This window comes from Delphinus delphis, chromosome 13, assembly GCF_949987515.2.
Source record: "Delphinus delphis chromosome 13, mDelDel1.2, whole genome shotgun sequence".
NCBI lineage: Eukaryota > Metazoa > Chordata > Mammalia > Artiodactyla > Delphinidae > Delphinus > Delphinus delphis.
In genome coordinates this window covers 68,742,949-68,760,655 of record NC_082695.1, presented here as the reverse complement: position 1 = coordinate 68,760,655, position 17,707 = coordinate 68,742,949, and the positions used below count along the sequence as shown (strand labels likewise).

The window sequence follows — 17,707 nt, the reverse complement described above, 5'->3', positions numbered from 1 at the left end:
CCTGCAATTTACTGTTTCAAAGTGAGCTAAACAACATTAAGAAAATAAAATGCCAGATATGCAAGAGTTACATAAATCAGAATTCGAAGAATTCAGAAATGAGGCAGCCTGGCTCAAGAAAGAATTCTATGTAAGTGACAAAGAAATCTGAATGGGGCAGCCCAGCTCAAGAAAGAATTCCACATAAGGGACAAAGGACTCTGAATGGGGTGGCCTAGCTCAAGAAAGAATTCCACTAAGTGAAAAAGAAATTTGAGAAATAAAGTGTAATGAGATGAACAAATAAATGCAACAAGGAGAAAAACGAAAACAAAAACAAAAGTAAATGAAGAAAGAGTAGAAAAGAATGCAGGAAAAAGTGACAAATATTCTAGAAGGAAGCTAACATTGGAGTAATAGTTGTCCTTGAGGGAAAAAACCAAAGAAAGGGAACAGAACAAATATAGATGAAAAAATGTTATTCAAGAAATTTTTGCTGACTTAAAAAAATCTTTTAGGCACACAAAAGAATACACGACTTATAAGAGGGAAAATTAATTTATTATCAGACTTTTTGACAGCACCATGTTGTGCCTGAAGAAATTTACGTGATTTTTTTGAGACACTCAAGGTAAGACAATGTGATTCAAGGATTTTCCAGGCAACAAGAGTTAGCTTTAAATATAAGGGGCTCACCCAAACTGTTATCAACTTGCAAATAATCAGGGAATATTGTTCCCCTGATCCTGAGATCCACTAGAAAATGAGCTTTAGACATTCTAAATGACCAGGGGAGATACTGACCTAATAACTAACTGGTGAACAATAAATTTAATGAACTAAGACTAACTAAGGGTTAAAAGGAAGAGGTTTTATTTTGCAAGGCTACAAAATTGTACCTATATTATAATCATAAGATAAACTTAAGGGAGAATATGAATATGAATAGTATATGCAAAAATGTTTCCATAATTATTATTGATGGTGACACTATTATTATTGTTATTCTGAAACCAATGTAATATGAGATAGAGCAAATGGGTTATCAGGAGAAATTCTAATTCTATCATACCCTGTGTCCTTGAGAACTGGATTCCTGGTGTGAACAAAAGATTCAGTATTGTGTTCCCACAATTTAATTGAAAAATCAGTTTAAACTCAAAAGGTATTTTATCTCTAATTCTGTCCACTGAAAATGTCTAGAAACACTGACTTAATAACAACAGGTATCCCTAGCACCCAAACTGAGATTTTGAAAAAAATATTTTGCACTGCAAGAAACAAAGACTTCTTGGAGAGCTGGTTGATTCCTAGTCTGAGGCAGGAAACACAGCAATTGAGCCTGAGGCATCCTCACATATCAAACAGAAAGGAAACATTCAAAGACTAACAGGATTGTGTCAAATGGATTTGGAAATCAACTTGGAAGAGTTTTCCACTGACCAAAGGTGAGGACAGTCTGAGCGTCAATAAAGATGAAAGTTGCAATGAAATGAAACTTAACAAATACATATGGATGGGTGAATTCATAAAGATTTTTTAAAGAATAATAAGAGTTGGTCACTTCTGAGATTGACAGGGAACCAAATTACTATCTTCAAGTCTGGGTAAAGAGTCAAATATTTATCATGTCTTTCTTGAATAAACTCTACCACTGTGTAACCAAAGAGCATGTGAGGGGAGTATCCTCTTACCGTACTATTCCTACTAATAAGAAACAAATGATAAAATTCAAATATTGCTATTTATCAGCCCCAGTGAACAAATGAAACTATGCATTAAGCATTCATGATTGCTAAGATAAAACAGAGAATCCAGACATTACATATCTCCTAATGAAAGAACACAGTACCCTCTAGAGTCTTGCCAAAAGGATCGAACCTGCTTAGTCTGATCAAGCTTCTTGATCCAACTGCCAGTTTGCAGGAAACAGAGCAAAGAAACAGGTTGAACTCTAACTTAAAATAACTCATGAAGTGATACATTTGTCACATGTGGTTTTCTGTGTCTGTGTTTTATTTTACAAAAAAAAAAAGCTTTTAAAATGAATGAATTTATCTTTGACAATATTCTTTGAAAATTGATTAGATGGCTTTTCCTTTGTGAAATTTTTATGTGCCCTAAATATTAGCGGTAAAGATTTGACATTCCAAACCACAGTGACACAAGAACCACAATACAACAAGAAGAATAAAATAAGATTGCATTCAATGCAGTCGAAGGGCTTCTATTCAGTGAATTGCTTCGCCTGCAAGAGGGGATATTTACTTTTTTAGATTTATGTTGTCAACTTAGTTTACCGAAAAGAAAGTAATCAGTCAACAAGTGTTAAATGCTGTTAAATGCTTGGAGAAATTCCAAGAATATTTGGAAAAGATGGACCCCTGTTGTCAGGTTACAATCATAATTCCGGGCAGAGAAAACAATGAAAGACTACATAAAATTAAGCAGTAAAGTATGTGATACAACTTATGAATGCTATATGAGTTTAGAGGCCTAAAAAATTAGTGAGGGATTGGGTCATCAAAGACTTCTTGGACTTAGAACTAGGACTGAAGGGCATGGGTAGGATTTAGAGGTAGAAGGATGGTAGAAGAAAAGAAACATCTCAGGAAAAAGATGGGACAGATTGAAAATACAGTGAGGAAGATCACCAAAATACTTTTCTACTAGGACGAATATACTTTATAGTTATTGGAGTGAAGTCAAAGTCTGATTTCAAACATATATACAACTACAATGTAAACATTTATATGAGGTTAGAACCATAAAAAATTACTTCTTTTGCGTGAAACTGCATTTAGTTTCACCTAATATACATATACTATATATTTTCATCTGTCTATGTATTTCTTTATTAAGGAAGTGAGAGAGAGATCAGGAATGCCAAACTCACATGCTTAGAAGTCAGAATTTTATTTTTGTTTTTGTCTTTGTTTTTAAACCTGAGAGAGGGAGGGAGAGACAGACAGATAAAGATATTTGGCTACAGTGTATGAGAGACAATAGGGGAGAGAGGATGCTGGACAGGAATTCATCTAAGTAATTCATGTAAGGAGCGGGGTCACCACTCAGCTTCCAGGTGTTATTAGCATATGGAGAGCAGTCCTGGTGTCAAATTTTCTGGAAATCCAGATTTTTATGGGAAATCATCACATTCTCAAATGTTGGCAAATAAAGAAAACAAACCTGTGCTGGCAAAACAAAATGTATCTCTGAACTGAATCCAGGTCCATGGCCACTAGTCTCTAACCTCAGATCCCTACATATACAACTATATGTAGGAACATATATGTATTATGCAAATATATATGTATTCATGGAAGAAGGTCATAAAGTCTGGGCTTCCTCAGTCAAGATGTCAACCATAAGATCAACAGCAACCACGAAGAAACTATATGATGTGGTAAAGAGGGTAAATATAAAATAAGAAAGCAGGTCTCCTTTATGCAAGGTTATTGAGCATGCTTGTTTTATGTGGACCTCTCCAATTTAGACTGGAATTCAGAGGGAAGAATGTCTGACTTGAGTTCTGAACTTCCTGCTCAGGGTTGATGCTGAAACTCCCAGCCTGGTCCACGTTACATTGAATTCATCCCTTCACCACTCTGTCCCCACCTCCCAGCTGCCCAATTTCTACCTCCTCAGACAACTGACTCTGTAAAAGTCTCTGCAGCATCACTGCACTATTGGTTTTCAGTGTTGGAGTATGCATTTATTCTCATTAAAAAAAAATTAAAAGTAACTCAACTGGTTCATTCTCATTTTACTGGTTTGAATTTTTGTCTCAATCTGAATTAACCTCATCTAGCTGCTATCTGGATCCTAAGCCGTAGTCACCATTTCTTAATCTCCCCCCACAGTAAAGGCGAAGTCATTGTCGTTTCAATACTGACTCTTGCTAATATCAATACCCATCAAGTCTCTACTCATCTGGGTAACGGCAGCTTTTTCCGTTCGATGTCTAGCCATGGTATAAGGTATGCTAGCAAAGAGCACGGAGTTTTATAATTTACCAGCTGTTGGATGAATGAATTACACTAACTGCTAAATTCCACAAATCCTAACTACCCTGGGTACACCTTGACAGTGGCCAAGCTTCAATTTAAATAGAAAGTGGTAATGGCTTATTCTCAGGAAAGGTAAACAGATTTGCCTTCGGAGTTGCCATAACAACAATGGAGTTGTTACTGATACAAGAATATTGCTAGAGCCAGGGGTCTTCAAGACTTTTTGATCTGGTATTCTGCTGTTGTCAGTAATTTGAGGATCCGGTAAGTCCACTGACATTTGTAAAGTAACACAGAGCTACCTAGGAAATAAAAGACCTAAGACAACTTCACATCCCCTTCTGTCTACCTTTTTCAAGAAGCTTCTTTATGCTCTTCATACTCTACCTGCTACTCAACATCTTTTGGGCTTTCTCTGGCCTCCATATAGTGCTTTTGTCAAATTGCATCTGGATCTACTAAGGAAACAACAGAATCTTTTTACACCCCCGTCAAACTTGATCCAATAGTGAATCAGCCTGAACAACAACAATAAAAATATTATTTGGTTATTGGTTAATAGTGGACATAGGACTCTATTGCTTTGATCCCCTTTTATACTGTGATGGAGGCATCTCGTTTAAGTGTGTACTGAGGTGGAAAGATGGCTGTGAGAGTGTATGGGAGCAAAGGAGAACAAGGGTTTGTGTTTTCTCCCTGTACAAAAGAAGGGTGTCATTTACTAGCTCACCACTAGAGGGCAATGTGGAGCTATTTTCCTGCACATGCTCAGAGCTCTTAAACTTTAAAACCAGTAAATCACAAAAGAATTGCCTAGAATTGTTCCCTCTTTAGAAGCAGCAAATGAGTTAAACACATTTAATATTATCATAATGAATTCAAAATGAATTAATCATTAATTATGGTCAGACCCCATTGTTCAGGAATACATTTAATGACAATTATGATAGTAAATTTATTTTTTCGATTTGCTGAAATGATACAGATATACAGGCTTGAAAAATGTATCAACTGCCTCTGAAAAACAACGTAGAGAGGTATTTTCTCATTTGAATTCACTGTGACTGAATCCTACTGAGATAACTTGAATTTTGGTGGATGTTCACATGGCGATTATTTTTAATTATGGATATTCGGAGTGATTCCAAAGATTTCAAACTCTTGATCAGATTTTCATCATCGTTTGGCCAACCTTTCCTATGGAATACATCACAATGGGACAAAGGAGGATAAAGAAATACTTAATAACTCTTTGAGCATCCAAAACAGATAGCTTCTGGCCAGTATCTTCTTTGTGGCTAGGAAAAAGGGGAAATAAATGCACATTTATTGATTATAGGGGTTATAAAGACAAGGAATGGGCAGTGGGGAGAATTTCTGGTTCTCCTTCCACAGAGACTTGGTAGGTGAGAGACCCATTATCGTAAGAGCTTTTGTTGAGGCTTGCCTGAAGGTAGTGAGATGCATGTGGCTCTCTGGGGCTAAGGGAATGAATCAAACAACCTGCAGACAGATCCTCAGGGGCTGGACCAAGATGCTGTACTTGGTAACAAAAGCCAGTGAGAAGAACATCATCGTTTTTAATTACTATTTTCTGTGAATTAAATGCCACTGGCGTGTGCTAGATTGACAGCCCATAGTCCTTTATTCATTACAGATTAGTTACTTCACTCAGTGGCCCCATCAATGCCCAGCGCTTGCCGGGGCCCAGTCTTCATGTCTCTACATCTTTTGCCCTCTGTTAGCACTGCCAACAAGTCAATTAGAGAAAATTAGAGTGGTAGCTGTTTTCCTAATGCAGATGCCTGCTCACTGCAGAGAAGCAAGGCTACCCCAGGCACAGAGTACAGACCACTGGATCCCTGTCAGCTGGTAAATGTTACTGGATACCTCTGACCCCACTGGACCTGAACTGTTTAATTAAGTGTAATGGGTGGACAGCAAACACAGACAATTGCATTGATCTCTTGAAAGCATGAGCAATTCATATTCAAGAAAGATGCAATTTATACAGTACTTTCAATATTCAATTCTACTTCATTACATATACTTGTTTGCAAATTGAATTAATAGCTAATCTAATTAGTACCCTTTGAAGGTTTCCTTCCTTCCTTCCATCCCTCCCTCCTTCTTTCCTTCCTTCCCTCCCTCCCTCCCCCTTTTCTTCCTCTCTCCCTCCCTTCCTTCTTTCCTTCCTTCTTATTCTATGAACACTATTCAAAGAACGGTCAGATTATAACATAACTTGTTCATTAACCAGTCTTGCAGGTACCACATACTCAGCTAGTCTGTGTAAGGAAGTATTTGAGTTTAAAGGAGAATCAACATAAATTTTCTTTAATCTACCAAGGTTTATCACCAGGAGGGAAATCAGATAAAAATAAACTTTATAGGGAAAGTTTCACTGCTTGGCATATAGGAAGTATTTAACAAATATTTGTTGAATTGATGAACATGTGAGACACAGAAGGGCTATATTATTTAGTGAAGGTGAAATGGCAGCCCCCAATCAATCTGAACAAAGAACTCAAATTTCTTGATCTCAAACTACACGTTCTGATACCTGTAGGTTTATGAATCCAAAGAGATTGTGCAACGAAACCTCTCACTTGCATATTCACATTCAGTTATTCTTCCTCTATTCATTTGTTCATTTGCTCATCAATTCTCATTGAGCACCTTCTGTGTGTAAGACATGGTTATAAGTTTTCTAGGGTATGTAAGGATTTAAACAAACAAGCCCTTATTCACCTTGATGAATCTTCTAATAGAGAAGCCATGTTGGAAGTTTTAAAAAAAAAAATCAGAGCAAAGTGTTCTGGAATCAGAGAGGCTTTGTCGAGAAGGTGGCAGTTTTGCTGAATCTTCTGATGAAGAAAGGTTGAGGAGAGAGAGTGGAATAAGCAAATACAAGTAAACACCACATGGTGGTTGTACAATCATGCACATTAGGATCAAAACTTGAAGACTGACAATTTCTCCTCCCTCTCCCTTTTCTCCCTCCTCCATCCCCCTCCAAGTAGTAACATTTGTTGGATGTCTAATTAGGCCCTTTGTTAACTATCTCACATCCTTTATTTTATTTAATCCTTCCCTTAATCCAGTCTCTGGCATGCAGTAAATACTTAACAAATATCTGTTGAATGGATAAACGATTACCCCCTTTTTGTAGGTAAGTGGGAGAATTTCTAATTCCAAAGCTCAGCCCCTTATCCTTGCTTTTCACTGAATAATGGATGGTGAGTTGAATAACATTTTGAATAAGTTTCAAACTGCGCTTTTAGTTTTTTTAAAATTAATTAATTAATTTATTTTTGGCTGTGTTGGTTCTTCGCCTCTGTGCGAGGGCTTTCTCCAGTTGTGGCGAGCGGGGGCCACTCTTCATCGCGGCGCGCGGGCCCCTCACTGTTGCGGCCTCTCCTGTTGCGGAGCACAGGCTCCAGACGCGCAGGCTCAGCAGTTGTGGCTCACGGGCTTTGTTGCTCCGCGGCATGTGGGATCCTCCCGGTCCGGGGCTCAAACCCGTGTCCCCTGCATTGGCAGGCAGACTCTCAATCACTGCGCCGCCAGGGAAGCCCTCAAACTGTGCTTTTAGAGATACTGATTCCCCAGAACTATGTAGTCCAGGAAAAGATGTTTAAAGCAGGTCTACGTCAGACACTGTTGTAATTATCCCGGCAAAGATCGCAAAGGCCTGCCTTCAGGTGGCAGAACACAAATGAAGAGCAAAAGATGCATGTGAGTGACACAGTTTGTAGGTATATTTGGAGGAACAATGAGGAGGGGAAAAATCTAGAATGAGTTCTACATTCTGAGTCTCATAGTGAGCTGAAAGTATTGTTGGGACTAGGAAATCAAGAAGGGAGAGAAAGATTCCTGCTTCTGTCGCATTCGGTATAGAGAGGAAGGGGCATCACAGATAAAACAGACGGGCTGCTCTGGGCTCTGGTCATGGTGTAAGAATTGTACATAAATAATCTGTAGTATGGAGGATACTTTCTTTAAGCCTCGAGGAAGCAGTGCATCCCTCCAGATACTCTTCCAAGTAATTGTATTCCTAATTTTTTCTTTTCCCCACTGAATTAACTAGCTGTCTTGGGGTTATTTAGAGATAATCTGCTTAGAGTTGTTGGCTCTTTCCTGATGAGTGCTACCAAATGTATGTGGTATTTTCCATCACATTTAAGAAAAGCAGACTTTCATGTGTACTGTGCTCTGACTTTAAAAACAATTTTTCATCAGTTATCTCAATGATGTTACAAAGAAGTTAGGGCAGGGATGGTCATTCCCATTTCAGTAATGGAGAGACCGAGGTCCAGTTGTCATCATCTCAGCCAGAGAAGACACAGGAAGTACTGACTGTCTTCCATGTGCCCAGACTTGCTTCTCTATAGCAACAGGATGAGAAGGTCTGAGGTTTTCTCTGGACCATAATGCAGAGCAGACTTTAGTTACCAATTAGAGCAGAATAAACATTCGTCACCTGCTTTGGTTGGTGAGGTGTGCTTTTTGGCAGCCTGCCCTCAGAGTCAGAGAAACAATTAAATCCTTAGATTACAAAGCACCACAAACAGCTTACAGATGGAGCACTTCATGAAATGATTTCTCAGCAAAGCTTCACATGAGGAAATTACCAGAGACAATATAACCAAACATAGAGGTTTTCCTCTTTTCATTCATATCTCTCAAGGAAATATTGAATTAAATAAAAGACAAGGTGAATATATTGTAGGACCATCTAAGGACTCAACTAATAAAAAACACAAATACTGTTCACAGCAAACAAATCATTACTTTGGCTTGAAAGCCAATCAGACTGACCTCCTAGCATAAAGGAAAAATAGAAGAAGAAAATAATAAAATAAAATGTGTTTTGGTTAGGAACTGAAAGAGGAAGCATATCTTTCCCTTTTACAAACATTTGCTATCCTTTCTTCTCTCATTAATTTTTTGTCTCCTTTTTCTATGCTTCTGGGGTTCTTCTCTTCGTTACTCTCCTAATTCTTCTAGGTTTCTGGGAGACAGGATGGGAACTAGGCAGTAGAAGAGAAATACAAAGAGAAAGAATAATAAGCATATGAATACAGAGGTGCTGAGGAAAAAGGGCAGACGTCAGTATAACGAGGAGCGCTTTTCTCAGCACTCGCTGTACCAGATGCCAACGTGGCCAGGCTTTATCGGGCTTACCTAACCCAGAGGTGGGTACAATGATTGTCCCCACTCCAAAGATGAGAGAATGGAGTCTTAGGGATGGTCAAAGAGCTTGTTAATTAGCAGCGCTCAGATTCAAAGCCAGGTCTGTCCTACTTTTGCATCTACCCACTTTCCTATCACTGCAGGATAAAGATTAAGCGAGACATCAGAGGCAAAAGGCCCCAATTGCTTTACATTCTTTTTTGAAGCGGAAAAGTAGAAAGAAAGACACAAGACAGAAATAATTTGGGAACTTTACCATGGTTCAGGTTAAGCAGAGCCCAAGTGGAATTTTTTACCTTTTAGCGTCTGAGGTGTGTGTGTGTGTGTGTGTGTGTATGTGCGTGTGAATGCACGCATGCGAGTATCAAAGTAGCCTGCTCAATCTGTCAGCTTCTACATTCACTCAGGTTCCTGCCTTCATTTGGGTAATGTGCCTTGTTATTTTATTGCTAACCTTTCATTACCCAGGATGCCAAATAGATAATACTCAAACACTTAAGTGGCATTCAGCCTGCACACATTTATGTGTATATTTATTTATAATTACAGTGGTTATTTCTCTATGTACTCTTGCTTCTGCTTTCTTCATTATCTTCAGATTAAGCTCCATTTACAGTAACCCACTAAGTATTGTAAAAACAGCGTTGTCCTATAGCACTTTCCGTGATGATGTAAATGTTGAATAACTACACTATATGGTACGGTAGTCACTAGCCACATTTGACCGTTGAGCATTTAAAATGTAAGTAGCATGACTAGGAACTAATTTCTTTTCATTTTATTAAACTTTAATTAGTTTAAGTTTAAAGAGCCACGTGTGGCTAGTGGCCTCCATGGTGGACAGCACACCTGTACAGAAGCGCTGTTTATCTTTCTCTCCCATGGTATTGCCATAGTTACTAAGGTCTTGTGGACAATGCCAAGGGCAACTGGAGAAGATTCGGGGTGAGGGTTCTTGCTGCTACTTTTCTCTTCAAATGTGGAATAACTCACTAAGTGTACAAACTATGATTTTATAGTCTGGGTTAAAGTTTAATTTTATAGGCTGCACACATATACCACACCTGAAGGTAAAAAATTTAAGCATTTGCCTTGTATCTGATTCAATTTCTTGTATATATCTTAAATGATTTCTATCCTCATGGCAAGTAAGCTACCTCAACTGATGAAACTTTTGAGTACTCAAATTTTTCAATTCCGTGCTCTAAAATTTGGATGTGTTGCTCATCTGAATATGTACTCGATTCAGGAAAGTATGTCCAGATGGAAAATAACTTTGTTAATAATGGAAAGGGACATTAAATTAATGACAAGTCTAAGGTGGCTGTAAACTTGAACTCATTTTTAACCTCATGCTTTAATAAACCATGAAGAAATGAAGTCAAAATAGTTAGGCTAGAATAAAGACCTGGTAAAAATAATAACTACCAATGAAAAATGGCACAAGGAATATAGCATTAGGCCATTGATCATAAACAAATATAGTTTTGGACTTAAGTTCTCAAGCAAATCAACTGGTATTTTAATTACCCACTCAGATTGCCTTGGGCTCAGGGGTAGAAGAGGAAGAGAAAAAAAAAAATAGACAAAACCAAATGGACTTACAATGACCTGAGCCAAGGTCAAGCAAAAGTCTGCATTAATAGTAACAGTAGATGTATGGGAAAAGTAAAACACGCTGTCATTATCAGGAAGCCAGTGAAATAAGCAAATTACAGTTGTTGATCTCAGCAAGATATACTGAATTATAGCATTACTGGTATAGATTTGGATTTTAACAGACAAGTTTGTACATGATTGCTTTACATTGACTTAGATTGTAATACAGTTGTATGTCTGGAAAATTCTGCTGAAAGACTGTGAACAAAGGGAAATGATAAACAGCAACCCATCCAGTTGTGGGGAGATACATGTGGTGAGGCTGGGCCTTCTTCAGCACCTTGTTTAGTAAGAACTGGGAAGAAGGTAAGTAGCTAGAGGAGAACATTTAGAGATGTAAACTGAATAAACCTGAACCCTGCGGCAGGGTGACCTTAGTGAATTCCCAGGGGCCTCGCTTTCAGGGAGAATGGCTGAGCATTCAGGGTCAAGGCTCAGAAGGCAAGAGTTCTTCCTTCCAGACAGATGTCACCCCAAAAGGTACAAATGCAGAGAGAGTAGAAAGGCCGTGGCACTGGGATTAAACAGACCTGAGTTAGAAATGAATTTCACTACTTAAAAGATATATATATTCTTAAGCAATTTTCTTGACTTCTCTCAGTTCTATCTTTGTCTTTTTTAAATCTGGAAATGTGAATGGTACTACCTTCATTTAAGATATATGCTGAAATTGGTGCAGCCACTATGGAGAATAACATGAAGGTTCCTTACAAAACTAAAAATAGAGCTACCATATGATCCAGCAATCCCACTCCTGGGCATATATCCAGAAAAGACGAAAACTCTAATTTGAAAGATACATGCACCCCAGTGTTCATAGCAGCACTATTTACAGTAGCCAAGACATGGAAACAACCTAAGTTGTCCATGAACAGATGAATGGATAAGGAAGATGTTCTATGTGTGTGTGTGTGTGTGTATATATATATATATATATATATATATATATATATATACACACACACACACACACACACACACACACACAAATACAATGGAATATTACTCAGCTATAAAAAAGAATGAAATAAGGCCATTTGCAGCAACATGAAAGGACCTAGAGATTATCATACTAAGTAAGTCAGAGGAATATCATATGCTATCATTTAGACGTGGAATCTAAAAAAAAATTGATACAAGTGAACTTATTTACAAAACAGAAATAGACTCACAGACTGAGAAAACAAACTTATGGTTACCAAAGGGGAAAGGAAGAGAAGAGAGCGTTAAATTAGGAGGTTAGGATTAACATATACACATATATAAAATAAATAAACAACAAGGACCTACTGTATAGCACGGGAACTATATTCAATATCTTGTAATAACCTATAATGGAAAAGAATCTGGAGAAGAATATATATATTTATATCGAATAACTTTGCTATACACTTGAAATGAACACAACGTTGTAAATCAACTTTACTTTTAAAAAAAAAGGTGTAAATAAGGCTTGAATGGACGCTTCACAAAAGAAGATATAGAAACGGCTAACAAGCGCATGAAAAGGGAAATGTAAATTAAAACCACAACACAATGAGATGCCAGTTCACTTACAGCACCAAATGTGACGGTTTGGAGCAACTAGAAGAATGCAGTGTTTCTAGCTGAAAGGTAAAATGCTACAACCACCTTGGAAAACTATTTAGCCATTTCCTTTAAAGTTAAACAGATTCTTATCATACAATCTGGCAACTCCCTCCTGGATATTTACCCAAGGGAAATAAAAACATATGTCCACAAAAAGTCTTTTACAGAATGTTTAGAGCAACATTATTAATGATAGCCAAACAGAAACAAACTCAAATGTTCAAAAACAAAACCCATCAATAATGACATTCTCACAATGGAACACCATCTGAGTCATGAAAAAACATGGGCTGTTGATACATAAAAATATACTGATGAATCTTGAGAACACCACACTAAGTGAAAGCAAAAGATACCAGACTCAAAAGAATACAGATTATAAGGGCACATCTTTAGGAAGTTCTACGACAGGCCAATCTAATCTATGTTACTCAAAATCAGGACAGTGGTTGCCTGTGAGGGATTGGAGGTTTACTGGACGGAGGTGTGCAGAAACTGTGTGTGGTGATGGAAATGAAGTGTACCCTGATTAGGTCCTTGTTTGTATAGGTGAATACATCTGTCAATATACATGCAATTGTATCTTTAATATCTGGCCATTTTACTATGTGTCAATCTTGCCTTAGTTTAAAAGAAAAACTATACATGCCTTGTGGTCAGACAAACTATGTTGATATGATACTTTAAAATAACTAGATACTGGGTCAACATTCAACATTCAATAATGGTATTTGTTTTATTATTATGATCTGTTTTGAATGCCACCTTTTATGGCATTTAAAGTTTTGTTTACTTTCTTTTTTTTAGGGTCCTAACTTTACCTTCAACGCCTACTTTGTCTCTCAGAAGGTTGTAAGAACCATTACCTTCGTGTAACCAAAAGCTAAAATTTTACTTCACCACCCCTCTGCCCTTGGAATAACACTGACAATGGTCATTCTTTGTAGATTACAAAAGGAAATACAATCGTGTTTCCAATTAGTCACTCCTTTTCCTTCTGACACTCACCAGTCCCACTCCCTTTGAAAACTATGAACGGGGATTGAGATTCTTCCGGAGGTGACCTGGCCCTGGAATAATTTATAAGGCAAGAGATGTCTCTGATAATTACTCCTAGTTATTCTGAATGTATCATTGAAGGGAGAAACAAAACTTTAGACAAGCTGCAAAGAGAAAGATAATCTTGCCATGTTAAGACGTTTTTGAAAATCTGAAATGTTGGTTTATAATTTGTTGCTCATCTTATTTATAATATTTGTCCTTTAATCATTGTTGGTTGTAATATTACATCAAACCCGTCAATAAAAAAATTCTTGTCAATGAAGGAATTCAAAAGAGTATGTGGTACTTTCTAAAAGTCTTTCTCAACAAAGATTTCCAAAAGACACTGTAAACAGAAATATCACTGGAATAGGTGATTAACATCTTAAGGAAACAACTAGGATGCAGCAGAACTCACTTGTTTCTATACATTTTGTTCTATTAGCTAAGCACCGTATCAGGCTCTACATCTACTCCTATATACATACACTGCTGAAAGACATATTCTCTTTTGTATGAGTTATATTTACTTCAACCCATTATTTTTAGAAATTCCTTATGTGTTGCAGAAAAGGCAAAGATTAAGTCTGAAAAATAAATTCAAAAATATAAGTAGGACTTATCCAAATACCATTTCTAGACTTTGTCAAGTATCAAAACTACCCGGGTGCTTTGAAGATTAAAGGGATTTTGAAATATTGTAAAACATAATAAAGGTGTAAATCCAAATCCCAAAGAGAGTGCTCTAATTCTTTTGTTGTTTAAGAATTTTATTTTTATTGGACATTACTTGAAATAGGGCTATCAAAAAAACTAAGATTTTCTTCCTTTGTGAGTTTAAGTAATTTTTCTTGCACTGTAATTATTATACTTCAACTCAAACTCAAAATAATAAAGTAGGGAAGTACAATTAGAGAGATACTTAAATAATACTGTAGTAGTTTCAGATATAAATAAAACAATATTTTTCAGTTATGAAGGTTAACAAGTGATGTCCTTTCTAGGATTCAAGACAATGAATATGGTATGAACTGTATTTGTCATACATATCATATTAGTTAAGGTACAGACCAAGCTGCTATAATAAAGAAACACAAAATACAGCAGCTTAAAGGAGAAGTTTAAAAGTGAGCAGTCCAGTGTGGCTCACGTGGCTTTGCCATCCTCTGTGACTTCTACCTCGTAAGTCTAATTCCTTGTCATCTCCTAGCCAGGGAGAAGGAGAAAAGACCTGAGTGTCACATGCGCTCATGCATTCTGTGAGGGGGCAAGGCCTGTGGATGGAAATGTCACACTTACTTATCTGCATTGGCCAGAGCTTAGTCACTGCCATCCACGACTGTAAAGAAGGCCATGCACAAAAACTGTCTTTAGCTGGGGGGGCCTGTATCTTGCTAAAATCAGGTAGGTGGGTCTATTATTAAAAGTCACTGCCTGAGGAAATCAGAAGAGATAATCATGGAAAGTTCTTTGCAAAAGAAAATGAGATAATTATCAGGCTGTTTCAGAACAGTGGTGATTATTTATACATGCTCTCTCTCCTTTAATGCACACACCACCTGTGAGAGAGGAATCTCCTTATTCACTCTGAAGGCAGGGACCATTTTTCTTTATTTTTTATACCCCCAATGCCTACCACAGTTCCTGATAGGCAGTAAGCACTTAAAAACTATTTGTTGAATGACAAAAATGACTGGTTAAATGAAGGAATTAAAAGGTAAACAAAATTGATATTCAAAAAAATTATCTTTGCCGAGGTCAAACAGCTTCTAGCTGGTAGAGACAGGATTCTACCCAGATCTATTTGAAGTTTTTTTCCTAAGTGATTCTCCTGCAAGAAAATTCCTGTGATAAAACAAGCCATCTGCCTGAGAGAAGCTCTTCCTCCGTAAACTGGAATATAAAATCTGTAATGACTACAGCTTTGTCAGCAAAGGATTTGTTGTATTTCTTGTGTGGAATGTGAAAGATACTTATGTTGGTCTCATAAATTTCCTGAGCAATCACCCACTGTTTTCTCAGCCTTTTTGGTGTCAGAGAAGAATGTGGTTGATGGATTCTCAAATGAATAATCTTAGCAAGAAGGCTCATTTCCAATGAGCTGCATTGTGGCTTATGATTATAAATAGGAAAGTTAACCCCTGATTAATGGACGTTTTAACAAATACTCAATGCTACAACAGTCACATATTCCTGTCCCGTCCTTTCCCCATAAGCTATAATGATTTCTGAACAGATCCCTTCAAAAACAATTAAACCTGGTAATGGACTAACTGGGCTCCCATCCATACCATAGGTTTAACTATTAATGCTCACTCAGGGAAGGAAAAGTCTGCTGACTTTTTTTATCCTCGAAAGTAGAATTCAGAGACAGTCTGCTGAATATTTAACACAGGATGAAATTTCCATCAACGTGAGAAATATCACAATGAGGATGTGTGTGCGTGCATGTATGGAATCGTGTGGAGGGAGCTGCATAAGAGTTCAAAGACTATATCTAACATTTGTAAATTTTAAAGTTATGAAATAATGTGTGTGGGAAACCAAGCTGGTAAATGACACCTGGGAAAATATAGAAGTTATGACATTATTTACACATATGTGAAAAACAGTGAGGAGACAATTGAAACACATATCAAATTACCTACCCCAAAATCACCACCTCCATTTATTTGTACCTTATTTATATGGAAATATTCAGTGAAGGTTGGGATTTTTGAATTCTCTACGTCACATTGCCTTTGGTAATATGGTGGATGAATTAGAAGAAACCCTAAGTGTTTGTAATGTTTAACGCTACATGTCAACTTCACTGGCTAGAGGGGACCCATTAAACATAGCTTCTGTTTTTCCATATAAATTGTGAAGTTTTTTATTCTAGTTCTGTGAAAAATGCCATTGGTAGTTTGATAGGGATTACACTGAATCTGTAGATTGCTTTGGGTAGTATAGTCATTTTCACAATGTTGATTCTTCCAATCCAAGAACATGGTATATCTCTCCATCTGTTTGTATCACCTTTAATTTCTTTCATCAGTGTCTTATGGTTTTCTGTATACAGGTCTTCAGACTATACTACAAAGCTACAGTAATCAAGACAGTATGGTACTGGCACAAAAACAGAAATATAGATAAATTGAACAGGATAGAAAGCCCAGAGATAAACCAATGCACATATGGTCACCTTTTGATAAAGGAGGCAAGAATATACAAGGGAGAAAAAACAGCCTCTTCACTAAGTGGTGCTGGGAAAACTGGACAGCTACATGTAAAAGAATGAAATTAGAACACTCTCTAACACCATACACAAAAAGAAACTCAAAATGGATTAAAGACCTAAATGTAAGGCCAGACACGTATGCTAACACATATATATGGAATCTAAAAAAAAAGAAAAAAAATGGTCCTGAAGGACCTACGGGCAGGACAGGAATGAAGACGCAGACATAGAGAATGGACTTGAGGACATAGGGAGGGGGAAGTGTAAGCTGGGACGAAGTGAGAGAGCAGCATGGACACATATACACTACCAAATGTAAAATAGATAGCTAGTGGGAAGCAGCCGCATAGCACAGGGAGATCAGCTTGGTGCTTTGTGTCCACCTAGAGGGGTGCAATAGAGAGGATGAGAGGGAGACGCAAGAGGGAGGAGATATGGGGATATATGTATACATATAGCTGATTCACTGTGTTATATAGCAGCAACTAACACACATTGTAAAGCAATTATACTCCAATAAAGATGTTAAAAAAAAACAAAACAAAGCTTGTGGGTGTATCTCTGAGGGTGATTCTGGATAAGATTAGCATTTGAATCCATGGGTTGAGTAAAACAGATTACCCTCTCCAGGATGGGTGGTCATCAACTAATCCACTGAAGGCCTCAATAAAACAAAAGTTGAAAGGAAGAGGGATTCACCCATTTTTTCCCCCACCTTGATGCTTGGGCTGGGACATTTCATCTCATCTTCTCCTACCCTCAGACTGGGATTTATACCATCAGTTCCATGGATTCTCAGTCCCTTGGACTGGGGCTGAATTATACCACCAGCTTTCCTGGATCTCCAGCTTGCAGAAATACATATCTCTATATCTATCTAACTATCTATCTATCTATCATCTATCTATCAATCATCTATCTATCCATCCATCCATCTATCATCTATCCATCCATCCATCTTATAGGTTCTGTTTCTCTGGAAAATCCTGACTAATACAGTGTTCTCCCTCTG

At 37.4% G+C, this 17,707-nt stretch overlaps 1 protein-coding gene across 1 annotated transcript in view; it reads right to left on the bottom strand.

Annotated features, from left to right (window-relative positions):
* DCC (DCC netrin 1 receptor) overlaps positions 1-17,707 on the bottom strand; it is a 766,342-nt gene that overhangs the window by 151,875 nt on the left and 596,760 nt on the right. The gene's annotated exons all lie outside the window — the stretch shown is intronic.